This window comes from Cyprinodon tularosa, unplaced genomic scaffold (assembly GCF_016077235.1).
Source record: "Cyprinodon tularosa strain WSP-4 unplaced genomic scaffold, ASM1607723v1 ctg1058, whole genome shotgun sequence".
NCBI classification, from domain to species: domain Eukaryota; kingdom Metazoa; phylum Chordata; class Actinopteri; order Cyprinodontiformes; family Cyprinodontidae; genus Cyprinodon; species Cyprinodon tularosa.
Genome location: NW_024037847.1, coordinates 177,567 through 196,848, shown reverse-complemented (window position 1 = coordinate 196,848; position 19,282 = coordinate 177,567). Strand labels below are relative to the sequence as shown.

At 44.8% G+C, this 19,282-nt stretch overlaps 1 protein-coding gene and 1 long non-coding RNA gene across 12 annotated transcripts in view; one reads left to right on the top strand and one right to left on the bottom strand.

The window, feature by feature from the left end:
* The window catches only part of LOC119784034 (receptor-type tyrosine-protein phosphatase mu-like), a 175,520-nt gene that overhangs the window by 358 nt on the left and 155,880 nt on the right, over positions 1–19,282 (top strand). The gene's annotated exons all lie outside the window — the stretch shown is intronic.
* Positions 236–17,800, bottom strand: LOC119784099. The gene is made up of 3 exons (XR_005280891.1): positions 17,622–17,800; positions 8,481–8,575; positions 236–1,013 (listed from the first exon to the last, which is right to left on the bottom strand). It is a non-coding gene; the product is annotated as an uncharacterized LOC119784099 (long non-coding RNA).

Here is a 19,282-nt window from a genome sequence, read left to right as displayed (position 1 = left end):
TCTGGAGAGGCTAAGAACCGGAGAAGGGGTGGGGGGGGTCGTCTTCAGTGTTGGCATCCAAGTTTCCAGCTGGAAAATCTCCTCCTCTTCTGCTCCTCTTCCTCATTCCGGAGGGTTAGGGTTGAGTTCTGGAGGTTCTGGAGGTTCCTGAGCTTGCGGAGGTTCTGAAGGTTCTGGAGGTTCCTGAGCTTGCGGAGGTTCTGAAGGTTCTGGAGGTTCCTGAGCTTGCGGAGGTTCTGAAGGTTCTGGAGGTTCCATCTGAGCCAGAAAGGGAATCTCAGACTTGGAGCTTGAAGGTTCCCTCGGTTCGGGTTCTGGTCTCCTTCTGCCAGAGGAGAACGTCTCAGAGTCCAGAGGTTCTGGATCGTCAGAGTCTCCTCGGTTCCGATCCACAGTGGATTTCTGGATCAGAACCAAAGCTGATTTTGGACCCCCACCACATGTGATCAGTAGAATCCAGCAGAACCAGGAGCTGCTGGGCCATCCTCTCTGTTGCAGCAGAACTCTGGGTTTGGTTCTGCTGCAGGGACCGGAAAACAGTTCTGGTCCAAAAGAAAACCTTCAGAGTTCTGGTTCCCCCTCAGGTCAGTTCTGGTACCTTTCTGAGCCAGCCTCAGTTCTCTTAATGGTGGGTTGTGTCTCTAATTGCAGCTCTAGTTTCTGTTTTTCTACCTGATCTTTGTAGATATTCTGAGCTCGGTTCTGGTTCTTTAAAGGTTCTGGTTCCTGAATATTTCAGTAGAAAAGCTGCAGGCTTTAAACTTCCGACATTTGCCCAACTGGACCGAAGCCCTCGTGTCACCGCCGCAATGAGGAGCTCCAGGAGCGTCCTCATCATCATCATCTTCATCGTCGTCATGAAGAAGGAACAATGCGGGGGGTGGGGGTGCTCAGTGCCTGCAGCCTTTCACTGGTTCTGCTTCAGGTTCTGTTTGTTCCAGCGGAGCCTCGGGCCGAGGATGATCAGGATGATTCTGCTTTTAACGACGGCTGTTAGACTTGCTGGAACCAGACTGCATGAAAGAAAGATGTGATCAGAACCTCCTGAGATCCAGATGTTTTCATGCTACAGTAGCTCTGGTCATTGAACATTTATCTTGGGTTTATATCCTCAGGGCCCGATTTTTGCACTCAGTGTCAGGTTTAGGTCGCTGTGGTCCGACTTTGGACCCAATGTTGGGTTTAGACTGCTGTGGTCTGACTTTGGACCCAATGTCAAATTTATACTGTCAAGGGCCGACTCTGGACCTGATGTTGGGTTTAGACTGCTGATGTCCGAATTTGGAGATGATTTGGGGTTTAGATTGCTAAGGTCAGACTTTGGACCCAATGTCGGGTTTAGACTATTGAGGTCCTACTTTGAACCCAATGTCCGGTTTAGACCTCTGATGTCCGAATTTGGACACAGTGTCGGGTTTATACTGCAGAGTTCCAACTTTGGACCCAATGTCTGGTTTAGACTGTCAAGGTCCGACTTTGGACCCAATGTCAAATTTATACTGTCGAGGTCCGACTCTGGACCAAATGTTGGTTTTAGACCGCTAAGGTCCGACTTTGGATCCAATGTCTGGTTTAGACCATTGATGTCCGAATTTGGACACAATGTCGGGTTTATACCGTCGAAGTCCAGCTTTGGACCTAATGTCGGGTTTAGACTGCTGTGGTCCACCTTGGGACCCAATGTCGGGTTTAGACTGCTGATGTCCGAATTTGGACCCAATGTCTGGTTTATACCGTCAGAGTCTGGCTTTGGACCCAATGTCTGGTTTAGACTGCTGATGTCCGAATTTGGACCCAATGTCGGGTTTAGACTGCTGAGGCCTGACTTTGGACCCAATGTCGGTTTTAGACTGTTGAGGTCCGATTTTGGCCTAGATTTCAGGTTTATACCGTTGAGGTATGACATTAGACCAGATCTCGGGTTTATACCGTTGAAGTTTGACTTTGGACCTGATGTCGGGTTTAGACCGTTGAAGTTTGACTTTGGACCTGATGTCGGGTTTAGACCGTTGAGGCCTGACTTTTGACCAGATCTTGAAGGTGCGAATAGTGAGTTTGCCCGGTCGCCGTGGGTAACGGCTGATTTTCCTCTCTGTTTGGATCTGTTCTGTTCCACCATCACATCTGAGATGATTTTCCTCCATGATGCTTCTGGTTTATGGAACAGCCAGTCGGCTATTTGCAGCTCCTACAGATTTACTCAATTATTTAATAAACAGAAATAAATAACCTCAGATAAAGTATAATATATATAACACTAAGCCCAGACCTTAATTAACTGTTATATATTTATAACATATATCTAATAATGAAAGTTTGATTTATTGATTCATCACTTGGTTAAACGGTCATTAGGAATCAGGATGTGGATTCAATAACAAATATATCCATAATAACACATTTAGAGAGAGATTTAAAGTAGATTTTGGTTTTTACCATTTATTTACATCTGGTCTCTAAACAGTTAAAGGAGAACGCTGTTTTTTTTTTTTCCATTGTTTCCTTGATTTTCCGTTATTCCATCATGTTCTACTCTCCCATCTGAGTTTAGTGTCATTTGGAGCCGTTCTGAAGATATTCCGTTAGGTTATATCCAGTAACGTCTTCCTATGGGCAACGACTTGAAGGCACAAACTAAACTGTTCATCATTTATTCTTTATGGTACGCCAGCATCCAGAACATGGAGGCCAATCACTGTCCCCCAGACATCCATAGTTAGATTCTTTATATTTATATCTTTTAAAAACAAAGCGGCGTGTGTATGACATCATCAGCGTGCGCCGGCTACCGTTCCTCCATCCTGTCCGCTGAGCTGCTGCTAGTTTTCCTCTCATGCCTGGAAGACGTCTAGAGCTGCTACCACAGATGATCTCGCTCTCCAGATGAACCATTCAGATTAGCTCGCCAAATGAAGCGTAGCTTCCTGGTGTAATGTACATTGGTTAAATAAAGTTTTTTTCTTTAAAAAAAAAAAAAAAAACTCCTGTCCAGTGGGCGGGGCTAACACTGATTCTGTTGAGGTGATTTCCAGAATGATCAGCCAATCAGAGATCAGAGTTTTCATGGTCCCGCCTCCTTGGACTTAGTCTAACTGTTCCCCGGCCGTTTTTATTTAAAATATTTTTATTGTTAGTTTATTTTCCTCTCTTCTGTTCTTTTACTGTTCAATTGTTCCTTTGTTTACTACAATTAATTTAATTTCTATAGCTCTAATCCGCATCAGGTCACTTTATAGAGACACGCTTAATATTATCAACGTTCCGATGGCATTTTAGCCAAAGGACTTCTGATCAAAAACATGGTTAATGGGCAGAAAAAGGAATAGTTCTATTAACCATACATGGAAACAGAGTTTTATGGGGCCCCCAGGAACCTGGGGCCCTAAGCATCTGCCTATTATTGCCTAATGGTAAATCCCCCCCCTCCAGGTAGATGGAGGGCTAACTTAGATGCTGAAAGGTTGTAGGCCGTTGGTCTAAAGCAGTACCATACCATACCATACCAACTTTATTTATGAAGCACTTTATACACCGAACAGGACCAAAGTGCTGTACACAATCATAAAATACAATAAAATTATAAAATAGAGAAAAAACGAGTGTAAAATACATATTAGTATACAAAAAGAATAAAACAAAGTAAAACGTCTCAAATTGTGTCAAAAGCCAAGGAAAAAAGATGAGTCTTAAGAAGGGACTTAAAAGCAGTAAGAGAAGAGGCCTGTCTTCAGCTCAGAGGCAGATCGTTCCACAGCTTAGGAGCTGCCACAGAAAAAGCTCGGTCTCCTCTGAGCTGCATTTTGTCTTTGGGACCCTCAGAAGCAACTGATCAGCTGACCTGAGGGAACGGGAGGGTGTGTAAGAATGTAACAGCTCAGACAGATAAGAAGGAGCAAGGCCATTAAGAGTTTTAAAAACAAATAAAAGAATTTTAAAATTAATCCTAAAATGTACTGGCAGCCAGTGTAAGGAAGCTAAAACAGGGGAAATGTGGTCGAATTTTCGTGTACCTGTTAAAAGACGTGCAGCAGCATTTTGAACCCTCTGAAGATGAGAAATATACAAGTCGCTGACCCCTATATAAAGTGAGTTACAGTAATCCAGCCGTGTCGTCACAAATGCATGGATCACTGTTTCGAAATGCTGTCTGGAAAGAATAGGTTTTACTTTTGCTAGCTGCCTTAAGTGGAAAAAGCTGGACTTTATACCGGCTCTGATGTGCGCTTCCATTTTAAGACCAGCATCCATCTTAACCCCTAAATTTGTAATAACCGGCTTAACGTACTGAGCCAAGGAGCCAAGACTAGTCACGGAATCAGCAGTGGATCTGCCAAAGATCATTACGTCCGTCTTGTCCTCATTGAGTTTTAAAAAATTTAGGGCCACCCAGGCCTTCACATCTTCAAGACATAAAAACAGAGACCGAAGAGAGGTGGAGTATATATTCTTTAGCGGTAAGTATATCTGTGTGTCATCTGCATAGCAGTGAAAGGCAATCCCATGTTTTCTTAAAATAGAGCCGAGCGGAAGAAGGTAAAGTGAGAAAAGGAGCGGGCCTAGAACTGAGCCCTGTGGGACACCACACGACAGTGGAGCAGAGGGGGACCTATGGCCATCAAGACAGACACAAAAAGTACGTTCAGCCAAATATGATCTAAACCAATCTAGAGCTATGTGACCGACGCCCACCCACTGTTCCAGACGGGAAAGTAAAATGACATCATCAACTGTATCAAAAGCAGATGATAAATCCAACAGCACCAAAACAACAACGTCACCTGAATCAGTTGCTAAAAGTATATCATTAAAAACTTTTAAAAGGGCTGACTCTGTGCTATGAAATGGTTTAAAACCGGACTGAAAAACCTCTAATACATTATGTTCATTAAGATAGGCCATTAGCTGATTACAGACTACCTTCTCAAGAATTTTTGAAATAAAAGGCAATTTAGAGATAGGTCGATAATTTGCCAGAACAGTAGGATCCAAAGCTGGTTTCTTAAGTAGAGGCTGCAGAACTGCATGCTTCAGAGCGTTAGGAACAATGCCTGAGGACAAGCTACTATTTACAAGAGCAAGGACAGAAGGACCTATAGCAGAGAAAGCTTCTTTAAATAATTGGGGCGAAATAACATCATTTGGAGAACCAGTTGGCCTTAAGTGATTAACCACCTCCTGCAATAATTGCAAGTTCACACATTCAAAGCTGTGGAAAACACCAGAACAAGGCACCACAACTGAAGGATCATAAGAAGAGGGGATAATCTGGGCCCTAATAGAAGCATCTTTCTTATCAAAAAAGTGTAAGAAGTTTTCACATGCAGCAGGTGAGGTCTCCATAAAGCCACTATGTGAATCATTTAGAACAGAGTTAATAATTTTAAATAGGATAGCAGGATTCTGACTATTTGATACAATCAAACCCGACAGGTATTTTCTTTGGCTGCCTTTTGCAATCCTTTGATAACAGCGCCAACATTCCTTTAATGTTTGGAGAGACACCTGTAATTTGTCCTTTCTCCATTTGCGTTCTGCTCTGCGGCAGTCTCTCCTGGCAGCCCGAGTGACCTCATTTAACCAGGGTTCATGCTTGGATTTTGGAAATCTAATTTTTAGAGGTGCCACCAAATCCAAGGCTGCTTTACTGGTAGAATAAAACCAGTTGCTGAGTTCCTCAGTGTTATTTCCCACAATTCAATTCAATTCAATTCAGTTTATTTATATAGCGCCAAATTCACAACACATGTCATCTCAAGGCACTTTACAGTTCAACCAGATCATACAGTCAAATTGATACAAAGTTTTCTATCTAAGGAAAACCAGCTGATTGCATCGACTCATTGACTCTTCAGCAATCCCCCACACTAAGCATGCTTGTAGCGACAGTGGAGAGGAAAAACTCCCTTTTAGCAGGAAGAAACCTCCAGCAGAACCAGGCTCAGTGTGAGCGGCCATCTGCTGAGGCCCACTGGGGTTCAAGGAGACAGAAGCAGAGATACAAAAAGCAGCTGTAAAAGGCGGCCCCTCCAGGAAACACACAGCCAGGCAGACGAGCTCCAAGGCAGCTCCCATGCCAGAGGACGAAGAGAGCACATCCACTCAGTCACGGTCAGAGAAACAGGACCACACTGGAAAACAGGCCGATCTCCAACATCTATAAACAAGGGTGTTGATGGCAGCAGCACAGCTGATGTTTTTTTCCAGGATGACGTCACAGCCAAACAGGAACAGATGAGGCAAAGCTACTCTGAGGAAAAGCAGAGAGAGCAGAAGGTTAGAGATTGAACTAACAGATTCTGCAGAATAGGAGAACAGAGAGAGAATGAAGCAGAATGATGAAATGGGGGTCCCTATGTCCTCCAGCAGTCTAAGCCTATAGCAGCATAACTATAGAGATAGATCAGGATAACCTGAGCCACCCTAACTATAAGCTTTATCAAAAAGGAAAGTTTTAAGCCTAGCCTTAAAAGTAGACAGGGTGTCTGCCTCACGGACTAAAACTGGTAGTTGGTTCCACAGGAGAGGAGCCTGAGAACTAAAAGATCTGCCTCCCATTCTACTTTTAGAAGTTCTAGGAACCACTAGTAAACCTGCAGATTGAGAGCGAAGTGCTCTGTTAGGAACATAAGGAACAATCAGATCTCTGATATCAGATGGAGCTTGGCCATTTAAGGCTTTATATGTGAGAAGGAGGATTTTAAATTCTATTCTGGATTTAACAGGAAGCCAATGAAGAGAAGCCAGGATAGGCGAGATATGATCTCTCTTTTTCATTTTCATTAGAACTCTGGCTGCAGCATTTTGGATCAGCTGAAGGCTTTTAACTACAGTTTGTGGACTTCCTGATAGTAAAGAATTACAATAGTCCAGCCTTGAAGTAACAAATGCATGGACTAGTTTCTCAGCATCACCCCTGGACAGGAGATTGCTCATTTCTGCAATATTCCTCAGATGAAAGAAGGAAATTCTAGAAACCTCTTTGATATGGGATTTAAATGACAGGTCCTGATCAAAAATAACACCAAGATTTTTTACTTTATTATCTGAAATCAGTTTAATCCCATCCAAATGAAGTGACTGAATAGTACAGTTCTGATTAAAAACAGAAGAAAACTGACCAGCAGTAGTAGGGTTAAAAACACGACAGAGCCGAGCTGCAGCTCGAGTTTTAGCTTTTCCACGGGACAGCGTTGTCTCAAATAAAACAGGCATATGGTCAGAAAAGAATGAGTCACCAATTTCTAAGTTAAAGACTGGTAGACCATAAGATAAAACCAAATCAAGAGTGTGACCATGTTCATGAGTAGCACCAGTCACAGACTGCACAAAATTAAAAGAATCAATAACATTAAGAAATGACTGAGCCATAGGTGAAGTCGGACAGCAGACATGAATATTAAAATCACCAACAATGAGAACTCGGTCATATTTTGGCATGATATCGGCCAAGAAATCAGAAAAGTCATTTATAAAATTTTTGTTATACTTTGGTGGCCGATAGACTGCAGCACACAACACAGTGTGAGAGCTGCCAAGTTCAAATAGGCTCAGCTCAAAGCTACTAAACGAGGGTACGGGCAACTGCTTGCAAGTAAAACTACTTTTAAAAACAGTCACTATTCCTCCACCAGAGCCCGACATCCTTGGAGAATTAAAATAGCTGCAGTTCCCTGGGACAAGTTCATTAAAAATGCTGGAATCACCCAAGCCACGTGTCCATGATTCTGTTATAAATAAAAAATCTAATCCTTGAGAGGAAAAGAAATCCCTAATTACGAAAGTTTTATTTGCCAGCGACCTGGCATTTACCAAACCGATCCTGACAGAAATCGGCGGATCCACGTCATCAGCTGCCGTCCGGGACTCCCGGCAGAGAGGGCGCAGGTTGCTAGGATTCACCCTGCGTCTACAGGGCCGAGAAGCGCAGGGACCACGGGACTGGAACACTCCATCCCAGCCTCCACCGACAGGAACCAGACAGGAATCCACGGGATCCAACACACACAATGGACAGGAAAGGCGAGGCACCAGACCACACATCGCGGAGGCAGAGAAACCGCGCCGCAGGGCAGCCTTCAATCGCACCAGCCGACCGCTGCGCCTTCCACGGCGGCGCGCCCGCTTCCAACAGAAAGGCAAAATCCAGAAACGACACAGGTGAGCTGGAATGCCCAACGGCCGGGTCGAAGTTTTTTCTGCATTATACGTCCTCAGTAACGTGTTTCCAGCTGAGGCACCAATGTCCAGCAATGTTTGGCGATCATACACAATAAGAGAGTTTACACTTGTAATAAAATTAAAACCTGACAGGAGACAGAAACAAAACAGGAGGAGAGTCAGACGGCAAGCCTCAAACACTGGCGCCATCTTGCTTCCACAGTTTGAAAACAGTGGTAGTTGCAGGGCCTATTCTACGTGTTGCAGCTCTACGCGTTAATCCAGCTGTTTCTACTGGTCAGACTCTAACAGAGGGTTGGTACCTGATGCAGCGTCTGGAAACCCGCTGCTGTTTACACGTCGGTTCTGATCCATTCCTGCCCTGATCCACAGCCCAGCTGCTTCCTGGAGGATCAAACTGTAAAAACCACTGAATGTTCCTTTAAATTAGATCATGAACACAGAGTCTGTAATTAGAGCGCCACTGTTAACTCAGCAACACTCTTTCCCTGGTGACCCGCTGTGTCCAGGTTCACCACTGTCGCTGATTCAGGACTTTACCTTCTCCTCTGAGTCTGTGTGTGTGTGTGTGGGGGGGGGGGGGGTCGGTGTTTTGTTCAGTCGCAGTCAGCTCTTTGTTGTGTCTTGTCAGGGTTTTTAATGAAGCTCACAGATTAAACTCACACCACCCTCAGGTGTGTTTAGGTATTAATCTCTCTCAGAACTCAGACCTCCTTCCTTCCTCTGGGTTCAGCTGATCAGAACTCTGGGTTCAGCTGATCAGAACTCTGGGTTCAGCTGATCAGAACTCTGGGTTCAGCTGATCAGAACTCTGGGTTCAGCTGATCATGTCCCTTCTAGACCAGACTGAGCTGTTAGCATAGAGGAACAGAGAGCCGGACCCCTCAGGGATGACGTCACCGCAAAGGAGGTAGAAGTTCAGGAACCTTTTAGGCACATCTCGTGTTCAGAGGTGTCAGGTAACCAAGTACAAATACTTTGTTACTGGACTTAAGGACACTTTCTAGGTATCGATACTCTATTACTTATTTTACTTCCTACTTCTTCTTCTACTCAGTACATTTTCACACCAGTATCTGTACTTTCTATTCCTTACATTTTTTTTTACCATATATTTTTTTATTGGGTTAGATGGGTACAAAACATTAATTTACATGGGAATACATTTCACTTATCCTCCATCTCCCTACATTCCCAGGAAAACAATGAAAAATATTAACAATAAGCCAACATGATTCTCTCCCTCGTAACGAGAAAACAGGAGGGGAGAACATTTACAGAACCAACAAGCAAATTACAAAAAAAAAAAAAAAAAAAAAAAAAAAGAGGAGGGATCAGAAATGCTTAGAAAACAAAATCAAAAATATAACTATGACAGTTACATGTTGTGCTTAAGGTTCGACCACCAAATCCCTAACCCAACCACTGGCCTCTCTTAAAATCCTGGCTGGTGTTCCAACAGATCAAACCACTGGAAAATTTGTAGAGATTCAATTAGAGAGTGGTTATGTCAGTGTGTCTTAATTAAAGCCATACTTTTTAATCATCTTAGGAGGGAGTTGAATCAACTAAGGAAAGAATGGGATTCCAAGTTTTATAAAATTTGTCGATGCATCCCCTGATGCTGTACTTGATTTTTTCTAAGTGTAGGAGTGACATTAGATCCTTGAGCCAAGAGTCAGGGGAGGGAGGATTCTTATCCTTCCATTGAAGTAATATGCGTCTCCGGGCTACCAGAGATGCGAAAGCAATAGCGTTACTTTCCCTGTTCGTGAAGTGTGTGAGATCCTCAAGCACACCAAAGATGGAGGTCAGAGGACTCTGAGGCACTGGCTTGTTTAGAGCTTTTGTAAAAATATTGTAGAAAGAGGACCAGAATGAGCTTAATCTGGGACAGGAAAAGAACATGTGTGTATGACTGGCTGGTGACAGAGAGCATCTGTCACATGTATCACTTGTATTAAATAATTTTTTAAGTTTAGCTTTGGAGTAATGTATCCTGTGTAGGACCTTAAACTGAATTAAAGTCAGATTGGCACAAGATGAGGTGGAGTTGACCCTGTCAAGGGCCCTCTTCCACCCCTCTTCTGACACGGTGCAACCCAACTCCTTTTCCCATGAATTTCTAGTCACCAGCGAGGATGGTATTGATGACAAGATTAATTTTGTCACGACTGAAATGAATCCAGGAGCAGCCGGGAGAGATAGAATGACATCAATAAGAGTTAGAGGAGGTTTATGGGGAAAATTGGGAAAGTTACAACAAACTAAATCTCTGGCCTGAAAATATCTAAATAAATGGGATTGTGGGAGGGCGAACTTAGTTTTGAGGTTATCGAAGGAAGTAAAAATGTTCTTGTCATAGAATTGATCAAAGTTTACCAGCCCCTTCTCTTTCCACAGAGAAAAAGTCGGATCAAGTGAAGCAGGTGGGAATAAGTAATTTTCACAAAGGGGCATCAGTGGGGAGAGACAGGTGATTTTAAAGTGCCGTTTAAATTGTCTGAGAATTTTAATAGTAGATAATACAATTGGGTTGGAGGTGACTTTAGTGGGATGAGCATTTAGAGGGGAACATATCAAAACTGACAACGAGGCAGGGGTACATGAGTAGGCCTCCATCCTACACCAGTCTGTGTTGGGAGAGTTGTACCAGGTATAGACCTTTTGAATATTGGCTGCCCAATAATATGCTCTAAAATCCGGCAATGCAAGGCCTCCCTTGTCCTTGGGTCTTTGCAATACTGAGTATTTTGCTATTCCTTACATTTTTAAAACAAACGTTACTCGTTACTAGGGATGCGCAATATTGGGATTTTGGCCGATATGCCGATATTTTAAAACTCATGTAGCCGATAACCGATATCGATACCGATGTTAAAGCTGGACAAAAATAAGTAGTCATTGAAAATAGCAGTTTTGTTATCCATTTCTGACACTTTGAAAAATAATAAACTCAAATATATTTTCATATGCTGATATCAAATAGATTTTTAAAAACGCGGTATCGATCTATTTTACTTTCAGAATCTGGTGAAATTTCATCGTTCTGTTTCAAACTCTCGTGATATTTTGCAAATTCTTGTGAGATTTTGTTAGTAAAATAGATCGATACCGCGTCAATATATCAACATATAAAAATATGGCAACATTTGGTGAATTTTCGGGGGATTTCGTAGCATAACGATGACATATAGCAATATTTCATTAGTAAAAGAGATTGATATGGTGTTTTTAAATGGCAATATATCAGCATATGAATATATTGGGATATTTTAATGGATCAATATTTTTTCCCTCGTCTTTAGAAGTTTTTAAGTCTGTAAAAAAGAAGTTTTTGAGGAAGAAGAAGAAGTAGTATTTTTTATTTTTTTTAGACTTTAGAAACTCAGAAGCTGATCAAATATCGGGTTAAATATCGGTGGGGGGGCCGATGTCCGATATTCAGTTTTAAGGCCGATACCGATAGGGGGCCGATTATATCCTGCATCCCTACTCATTCCTCCTGGCTTAAGTTTAATGCAGAGGTCAGGGATTCATAAGAACAACGTTAAATCTAAAGATTGTTTCCGAGGTTCGGCTGATTTATTCGTTTATTTATTTTATTTATTTGTAGTAATTCACACAGAACAATAAACAGTGATGCCGACGTGAGTTTGGAAACTGCAAAGCTTTGTCTTAAGCGGAAAATCATGCATCTTCACAGCACAGCGTTCACAGACCCGTGAGATGCATTCATGAACGTCAGAGAGCTATGGTGCATTCAGGAGAATGGGACATTTCACACTTACAAGGAAAGAGACAAACGGAACAGAACTTAACTCGTATAATAATGTTTTTATTCAGAAACAGTGTGGGCTTTCTTATAATACTGAATGATCTATAATTGTATTTCTGTTATTTTTTGATTATGCACATCTGCTAGCGTTTAATTCTAAAAAAAATCTATAATATTACAGCAGCAAATTATCAGTTTTCCAAAAGCCTGTTTAGAATCTCCCAATGAGGCTTCAGATCATATTAAGCTGTCATTGTTTTACAGGCAGAATTAGCATTTTCTGACCTTTGACCTTTAACTACTAATGGATATACAGTCATAGTGTCGACTCCTCTGAGAGCACCGGATGCTATTTTTGGCAATTTCTATTTTTTTATTTTTATGTATAACATGAATGCATAAATATCTAATTTTATTTCAATTTAAATTCTGTTTCAAGTAACAGATCATTAAAAATGTCTCCAGACCTTTACTGGTTGATTTTTAACTGGTTCCCCTGGTTTAATGTTTCTAAATATTTATTTCCCATCATGTTCTCCAGCCAATGCAGATCATTGGCTCCGCCCACATCTAGTGAAAACTAGTGTGATTGGATGAGTCATAGAACGCAAACACTCATTGGTTAGCTAAAGGAAATCATCAGAAGCCAGCAGGTGTTCTTCAAACTGCTAACGTGAATTGTCTATGCCATGCTACAATGTGGGATTCAGAAAAAGATGCTGAAATGTCTGAAAGGTCGGACACAGGCGAGAGCGTATCGGGAGACGGAGACCAACCAGACCTCCCTCATCCTTGGCGCTATCTCATAGAAGTTTTCCATGTCCAGACCTGAAGGTCCAGAATTCTGCTGGTTTAGATGTTATTCATCCAAACTGGGAATCAGCAGAACCTGATGACCTGCTGAGGAGGTAATTCATAGTTTTAGATCAGGATCATATCAGAAGAATATAAGAAAGAACAGCAGTTAATACAGAATGATGGAAAACGGGTCCCTATGTCCTCCAGCAGTCTAAGCCTATAGCAGCAGAACTATAGAGATAGATCAGGAACCACTGAGCGGTTCCTGAACTGGAAACACTGAGCGGTTCCTGAACTGGAAACACTGACTGGTTCCTGAACTGGAAACACTGACTGGTTCCTGAACTGGAAACACTGAGCGGTTCCTGAACTGGAAACACTGACTGGTTCCTGAACTGGAAACACTGACTGGTTCCTGAACTGGAAACACTGAGCGGTTCCTGAACTGGAAACACTGACTGGTTCCTGAACTGGAAACACTGACTGGTTCCTGAACTGGAAACACTGAGCGGTTCCTGAACTGGAAACACTGAGCGGTTCTTGAACTGGAAACACTGAGCGGTTCCTGAACTGGAAACACTGAGCGGTTCCTGAACTGGACACACTGAGCGGTTCCTGAACTGGAAACACTGGAAACACTGAGCGGTTCCTGAACTGGACACACTGAGCGGTTCCTGAACTGGAAACACTGAGCGGTTCCTGAACTGGAAACACTGAGCGGTTCCTGAACTGGAAACACTGAGCGGTTCCTGAACTGGAAACACTGAGCGGTTCCTGAACTGGAAACACTGACTGGTTCCTGAACTGGAAACACTGAGCGGTTCCTGAACTGGAAACACTGACTGGTTCCTGAACTGGAAACACTGACTGGTTCCTGAACTGGAAACACTGAGCGGTTCCTGAACTGGAAACACTGAGCGGTTCTTGAACTGGAAACACTGAGCGGTTCCTGAACTGGAAACACTGAGCGGTTCCTGAACTGGACACACTGAGCGGTTCCTGAACTGGAAACACTGGAAACACTGAGCGGTTCCTGAACTGGACACACTGAGCGGTTCCTGAACTGGAAACACTGAGCGGTTCCTGAACTGGAAACACTGAGCGGTTCCTGAACTGGAAACACTGAGCGGTTCCTGAACTGGAAACACTGAGCGGTTCCTGAACTGGAAACACTGACTGGTTCCTGAACTGGAAACACTGAGCGGTTCTTGAACTGGAAACACTGAGCGGTTCTTGAACTGGAAACACTGAGCGGTTCCTGAACTGGACACACTGAGCGGTTCCTGAACTGGAAACACTGAGCGGTTCCTGAACTGGAAACACTGACTGGTTCCTGAACTGGAAACACTGAGCGGTTCTTGAACTGGAAACACTGAGCGGTTCCTGAACTGGAAACACTGAGCGGTTCCTGAACTGGAAACACTGAGCGGTTCCTGAACTGGAAACACTGAGCGGTTCCTGAACTGGAAACACTGAGCGGTTCCTGAACTGGAAACACTGACTGGTTCCTGAACTGGAAACACTGAGCGGTTCCTGAACTGGAAACACTGACTGGTTCCTGAACTGGAAACACTGACTGGTTCCTGAACTGGAAACACTGACTGGTTCCTGAACTGGAAACACTGAGCGGTTCCTGAACTGGAAACACTGACTGGTTCCTGAACTGGAAACACTGAGCGGTTCCTGAACTGGAAACACTGAGCGGTTCCTGAACTGGAAACACTGAGCGGTTCCTGAACTGGAAACACTGAGCGGTTCCTGAACTGGAAACACTGAGCGGTTCCTGAACTGGAAACACTGAGCGGTTCCTGAACTGGAAACACTGAGCGGTTCCTGAACTGGACACACTGAGCGGTTCCTGAACTGGAAACACTGAGCGGTTCCTGAACTGGAAACACTGAGCGGTTCCTGAACTGGAAACACTGACTGGTTCCTGAACTGGAAACACTGAGCGGTTCCTGAACTGGAAACACTGACTGGTTCCTGAACTGGAAACACTGACTGGTTCCTGAACTGGAAACACTGAGCGGTTCCTGAACTGGAAACACTGACTGGTTCCTGAACTGGAAACACTGAGCGGTTCCTGAACTGGAAACACTGAGCGGTTCCTGAACTGGAAACACTGAGCGGTTCCTGAACTGGAAACACTGAGCGGTTCCTGAACTGGAAACACTGACTGGTTCCTGAACTGGAAACACTGAGCGGTTCCTGAACTGGAAACACTGAGCGGTTCTTGAACTGGAAACACTGAGCGGTTCCTGAACTGGAAACACTGAGCGGTTCCTGAACTGGAAACACTGAGCGGTTCCTGAACTGGAAACACTGACTGGTTCCTGAACTGGAAACACTGAGCGGTTCCTGAACTGGAAACACTGAGCGGTTCTTGAACTGGAAACACTGAGCGGTTCCTGAACTGGAAACACTGAGCGGTTCCTGAACTGGAAACACTGAGCGGTTCCTGAACTGGAAACACTGAGCGGTTCCTGAACTGGAAACACTGAGCGGTTCCTGAACTGGAAACACTGAGCGGTTCCTGAACTGGAAACACTGAGCGGTTCCTGAACTGGAAACACTGAGCGGTTCCTGAACTGGAAACACTGACTGGTTCCTGAACTGGAAACACTGACTGGTTCCTGAACTGGAAACACTGAGCGGTTCCTGAACTGGAAACACTGACTGGTTCCTGAACTGGACACACTGAGCGGTTCCTGAACTGGAAACACTGAGCGGTTCCTGAACTGGAAACACTGACTGGTTCCTGAACTGGAAACACTGACTGGTTCCTGAACTGGAAACACTGACTGGTTCCTGAACTGGAAACACTGACTGGTTCCTGAACTGGAAACACTGAGCGGTTCCTGAACTGGAAACACTGAGCGGTTCCTGAACTGGAAACACTGACTGGTTCCTGAACTGGAAACACTGACTGGTTCCTGAACTGGAAACACTGACTGGTTCCTGAACTGGAAACACTGAGCGGTTCCTGAACTGGAAACACTGACTGGTTCCTGAACTGGAAACACTGAGCGGTTCCTGAACTGGAAACACTGAGCGGTTCCTGAACTGGAAACACTGACTGGTTCCTGAACTGGAAACACTGAGCGGTTCCTGAACTGGAAACACTGAGCGGTTCCTGAACTGGAAACACTGACTGGTTCCTGAACTGGAAACACTGAGCGGTTCCTGAACTGGAAACACTGAGCGGTTCCTGAACTGGAAACACTGAGCGGTTCCTGAACTGGAAACACTGAGCGGTTCCTGAACTGGACACACTGAGCGGTTCCTGAACTGGAAACACTGACTGGTTCCTGAACTGGAAACACTGAGCGGTTCCTGAACTGGAAACACTGACTGGTTCCTGAACTGGAAACACTGAGCGGTTCCTGAACTGGAAACACTGAGCGGTTCCTGAACTGGAAACACTGAGCGGTTCCTGAACTGGAAACACTGACTGGTTCCTGAACTGGACACACTGAGTGGTTCCTGAACTGGAAACACTGAGCGGTTCCTGAACTGGAAACACTGACTGGTTCCTGAACTGGACACACTGAGCGGTTCCTGAACTGGAAACACTGACTGGTTCCTGAACTGGAAACACTGAGTGGTTCTTGAACTGGAAACACTGAGCGGTTCCTGAACTGGAAACACTGACTGGTTCCTGAACTGGAAACACTGAGTGGTTCTTGAACTGGAAACACTGAGCGGTTCCTGAACTGGAAACACTGAGCGGTTCCTGAACTGGAAACACTGACTGGTTCCTGAACTGGAAACACTGAGCGGTTCCTGAACTGGAAACACTGACTTGTTCTTGAACTGGAAACACTGAGCGGTTCCTGAACTGGAAACACTGAGCGGTTCCTGAACCGGAAACACTGAGCGGTTCCTGAACTGGAAAAACTGAGCGGTTCCTGAACTGGAAACACTGAGCGGTTCCTGAACTGGACACACTGAGCGGTTCCTGAACTGGACACACTGAGCGGTTCCTGAACTGGACACACTGAGCGGTTCCTGAACTGGAAACACTGACTGGTTCCTGAACTGGAAACACTGAGCGGTTCCTGAACTGGAAACACTGACTGGTTCTTGAACTGGAAACACTGAGCGGTTCCTGAACTGGAAACACTGAGCGGTTCCTGAACTGGAAACACTGAGCGGTTCCTGAACTGGAAACACTGACTGGTTCCTGAACTGGAAACACTGAGCGGTTCCTGAACTGGAAACACTGACTGGTTCTTGAACTGGAAACACTGAGCGGTTCCTGAACTGGAAACACTGAGCGGTTCCTGAACTGGAAACACTGAGCGGTTCCTGAACTGGAAACACTGAGCGGTTCCTGAACTGGAAACACTGAGCGGTTCCTGAACTGGAAACACTGAGCGGTTCCTGAACTGGAAACACTGAGCGGTCTACCTCAGCCTGCAGGGGAATTACAGATGAGGGATTAAAATAATCCCTGAGCTGTTTTCCTTTGTCTTTGCTTGATCAGCGTGTTTGTTAGAAGGGCGGCGGCGGCGGCGGTCAGCTGACCCTCCAAACATTCACCTTTGCTTTAATCTGATCCCAAAACATTGTTTTCACTATTTTCGATAATCTTTGTACGTGTGTGCATGAAGGTTTACATCTCATTAGATAAACTATTAAAATAATCAGATTTTTTTTTCCTTCTTTGATTATAAATAATGTTATTTAGAGTTATTATATAAAAACTGTAGGAAATGGCGTCAAGCAGTGATCTGCACTCTGTTCACTACTACTAGTAGTGCTCTACTATTACTAGTCTTTGACCACAGGAAGCTGGTTAGCTAAACCAGTAAGGAGCCCAGCGGGTCCCGTTTGGCCCCTGAACCGGTTCTGAATAAAACCGAACCTTAAGCTGCGGATGATGATGAAGATGATGAAGATGATGAAGGTGGACCTCCTCCTCATCGTCGCTGGCTGCAGGATTTGAAAGGAATCTTGTTGCTTTAATCTGAAATGCGAGCTGGGAATTATCCCCAGTGACACAAACTTCCAGCTCGCTGCGTGTTTGGTTCTGTCCGGGCGGATTAGAGAAGAACCCCCGCGGGTCGCCCCCCCCCAGCGGGTCGCCCCCCCGCCTCGCTCCCAGGATTAAGGCAGCGTCTCCAGAGCAGCGAGGATTAAAGCTGCCAGATTAAGACTCCTTTTGTTGAAGGTGTGAGATGAGATGAAGACGAGGAGCTGGATTAGTAGAGAAGTGCTGAACTCTTGCACTGAGATCCAAATGTTTCTGGGCCGGGCCCAGAACTCCCCACAGGTCCACACAGACAGAGGAGGAAGATTCTGATGGACTGATCAGAACCTGAAGGTCTGACAGCAGCTCAGGAAGGTTCTGGAAGAAACATGTTTGGATCAGAACCAAAGCGGATTCTGCAGGTGGATGGGTTCTGACCCGGTTCAGACTATCTGACCAGAACCTGATTTCCACACAGAAGAATAATCAGAACTAATCTGCTCCAGAACCGGCTGCAGAACCAAGACCTGGTTCTAGCTCCTCACCATGTGACGGTTCCCATGACAACAGCAGAGGTCCTGATGTGTCTCAGATTAACCAAATTATTGCTGCGACATGAGATTAGAAAGAACAGTCGGCTTGTATTCATCAGATTACAGCTGCGGGTTAATCCCTGATGGGGGGTAATCTGGGAAAGACGCTGGCTCAGCAGGAACTGCAGGAAAACAACACAGAACTGTAGGTTCTGGTTCTGCTGCCTGGAGGTGGATCTCAGCAGGTTCTGCAGAACCTTCAGATCAGTGGATCAGAACAGGTGCTGGAAGGAGACCGGGTCGAACCAGAACCACGGCCAGTTCTTGGTTCTTCTCTAAATGTGTCTCCTGTCCTGCTGGTACAGGGACTCTATCAGGTTCTCCAGAACCTTCAGTGGGTTCTAGGGAGACTTTCAGAGCCACCAATTGGAACCAGGAGGAACCACAGCCTGGTAATATAACCCCGGATTCTCCTCAGTAACCAAGGTTCTGGTTCTGGCATCAGAGGTTCTTTAGAGAACAACCAGCATTATGAAGACCAAGGAGGGAACCCAGCAGACCATGTAGGCTCTGCAGGAACATCTGTCCTCAGGACCCTGGAAGATCTGGACTGTCTCCACCAGTGGGACCTGAGGAGATGACCTGTTGCTCCAGATGATGTTGGTGAAGAAGAGCCAACCGAAGCAGAACCTGTCTGCAGGGTGGTGGCAGCATCATGCTGTGGGACAGAGAAGCTGTTCAGAGATTATAGTGAAGATGGATGGAGATTCACAAGGAGCACCTCCACCTTCCAGGAGGAGAACCACCCTAAACCTCCAACTGGAGAAACCATAGCAGGGTTAGATGTTGGATCAGAACGGCCTAGTCAAAGTCCAAAATCTGTATCAGGATCTCTCCTGGGTCTCTATCCGTTAGAGGCAGAGGAGCAGACAGAAGGAGTTCCTAACTCATCCAGTTGTGCTGCAGTGGACTTCAGAACACCTGAGCTGAGGAAGTTCTCTGAAGTATCTGAGAAAGGTCTGT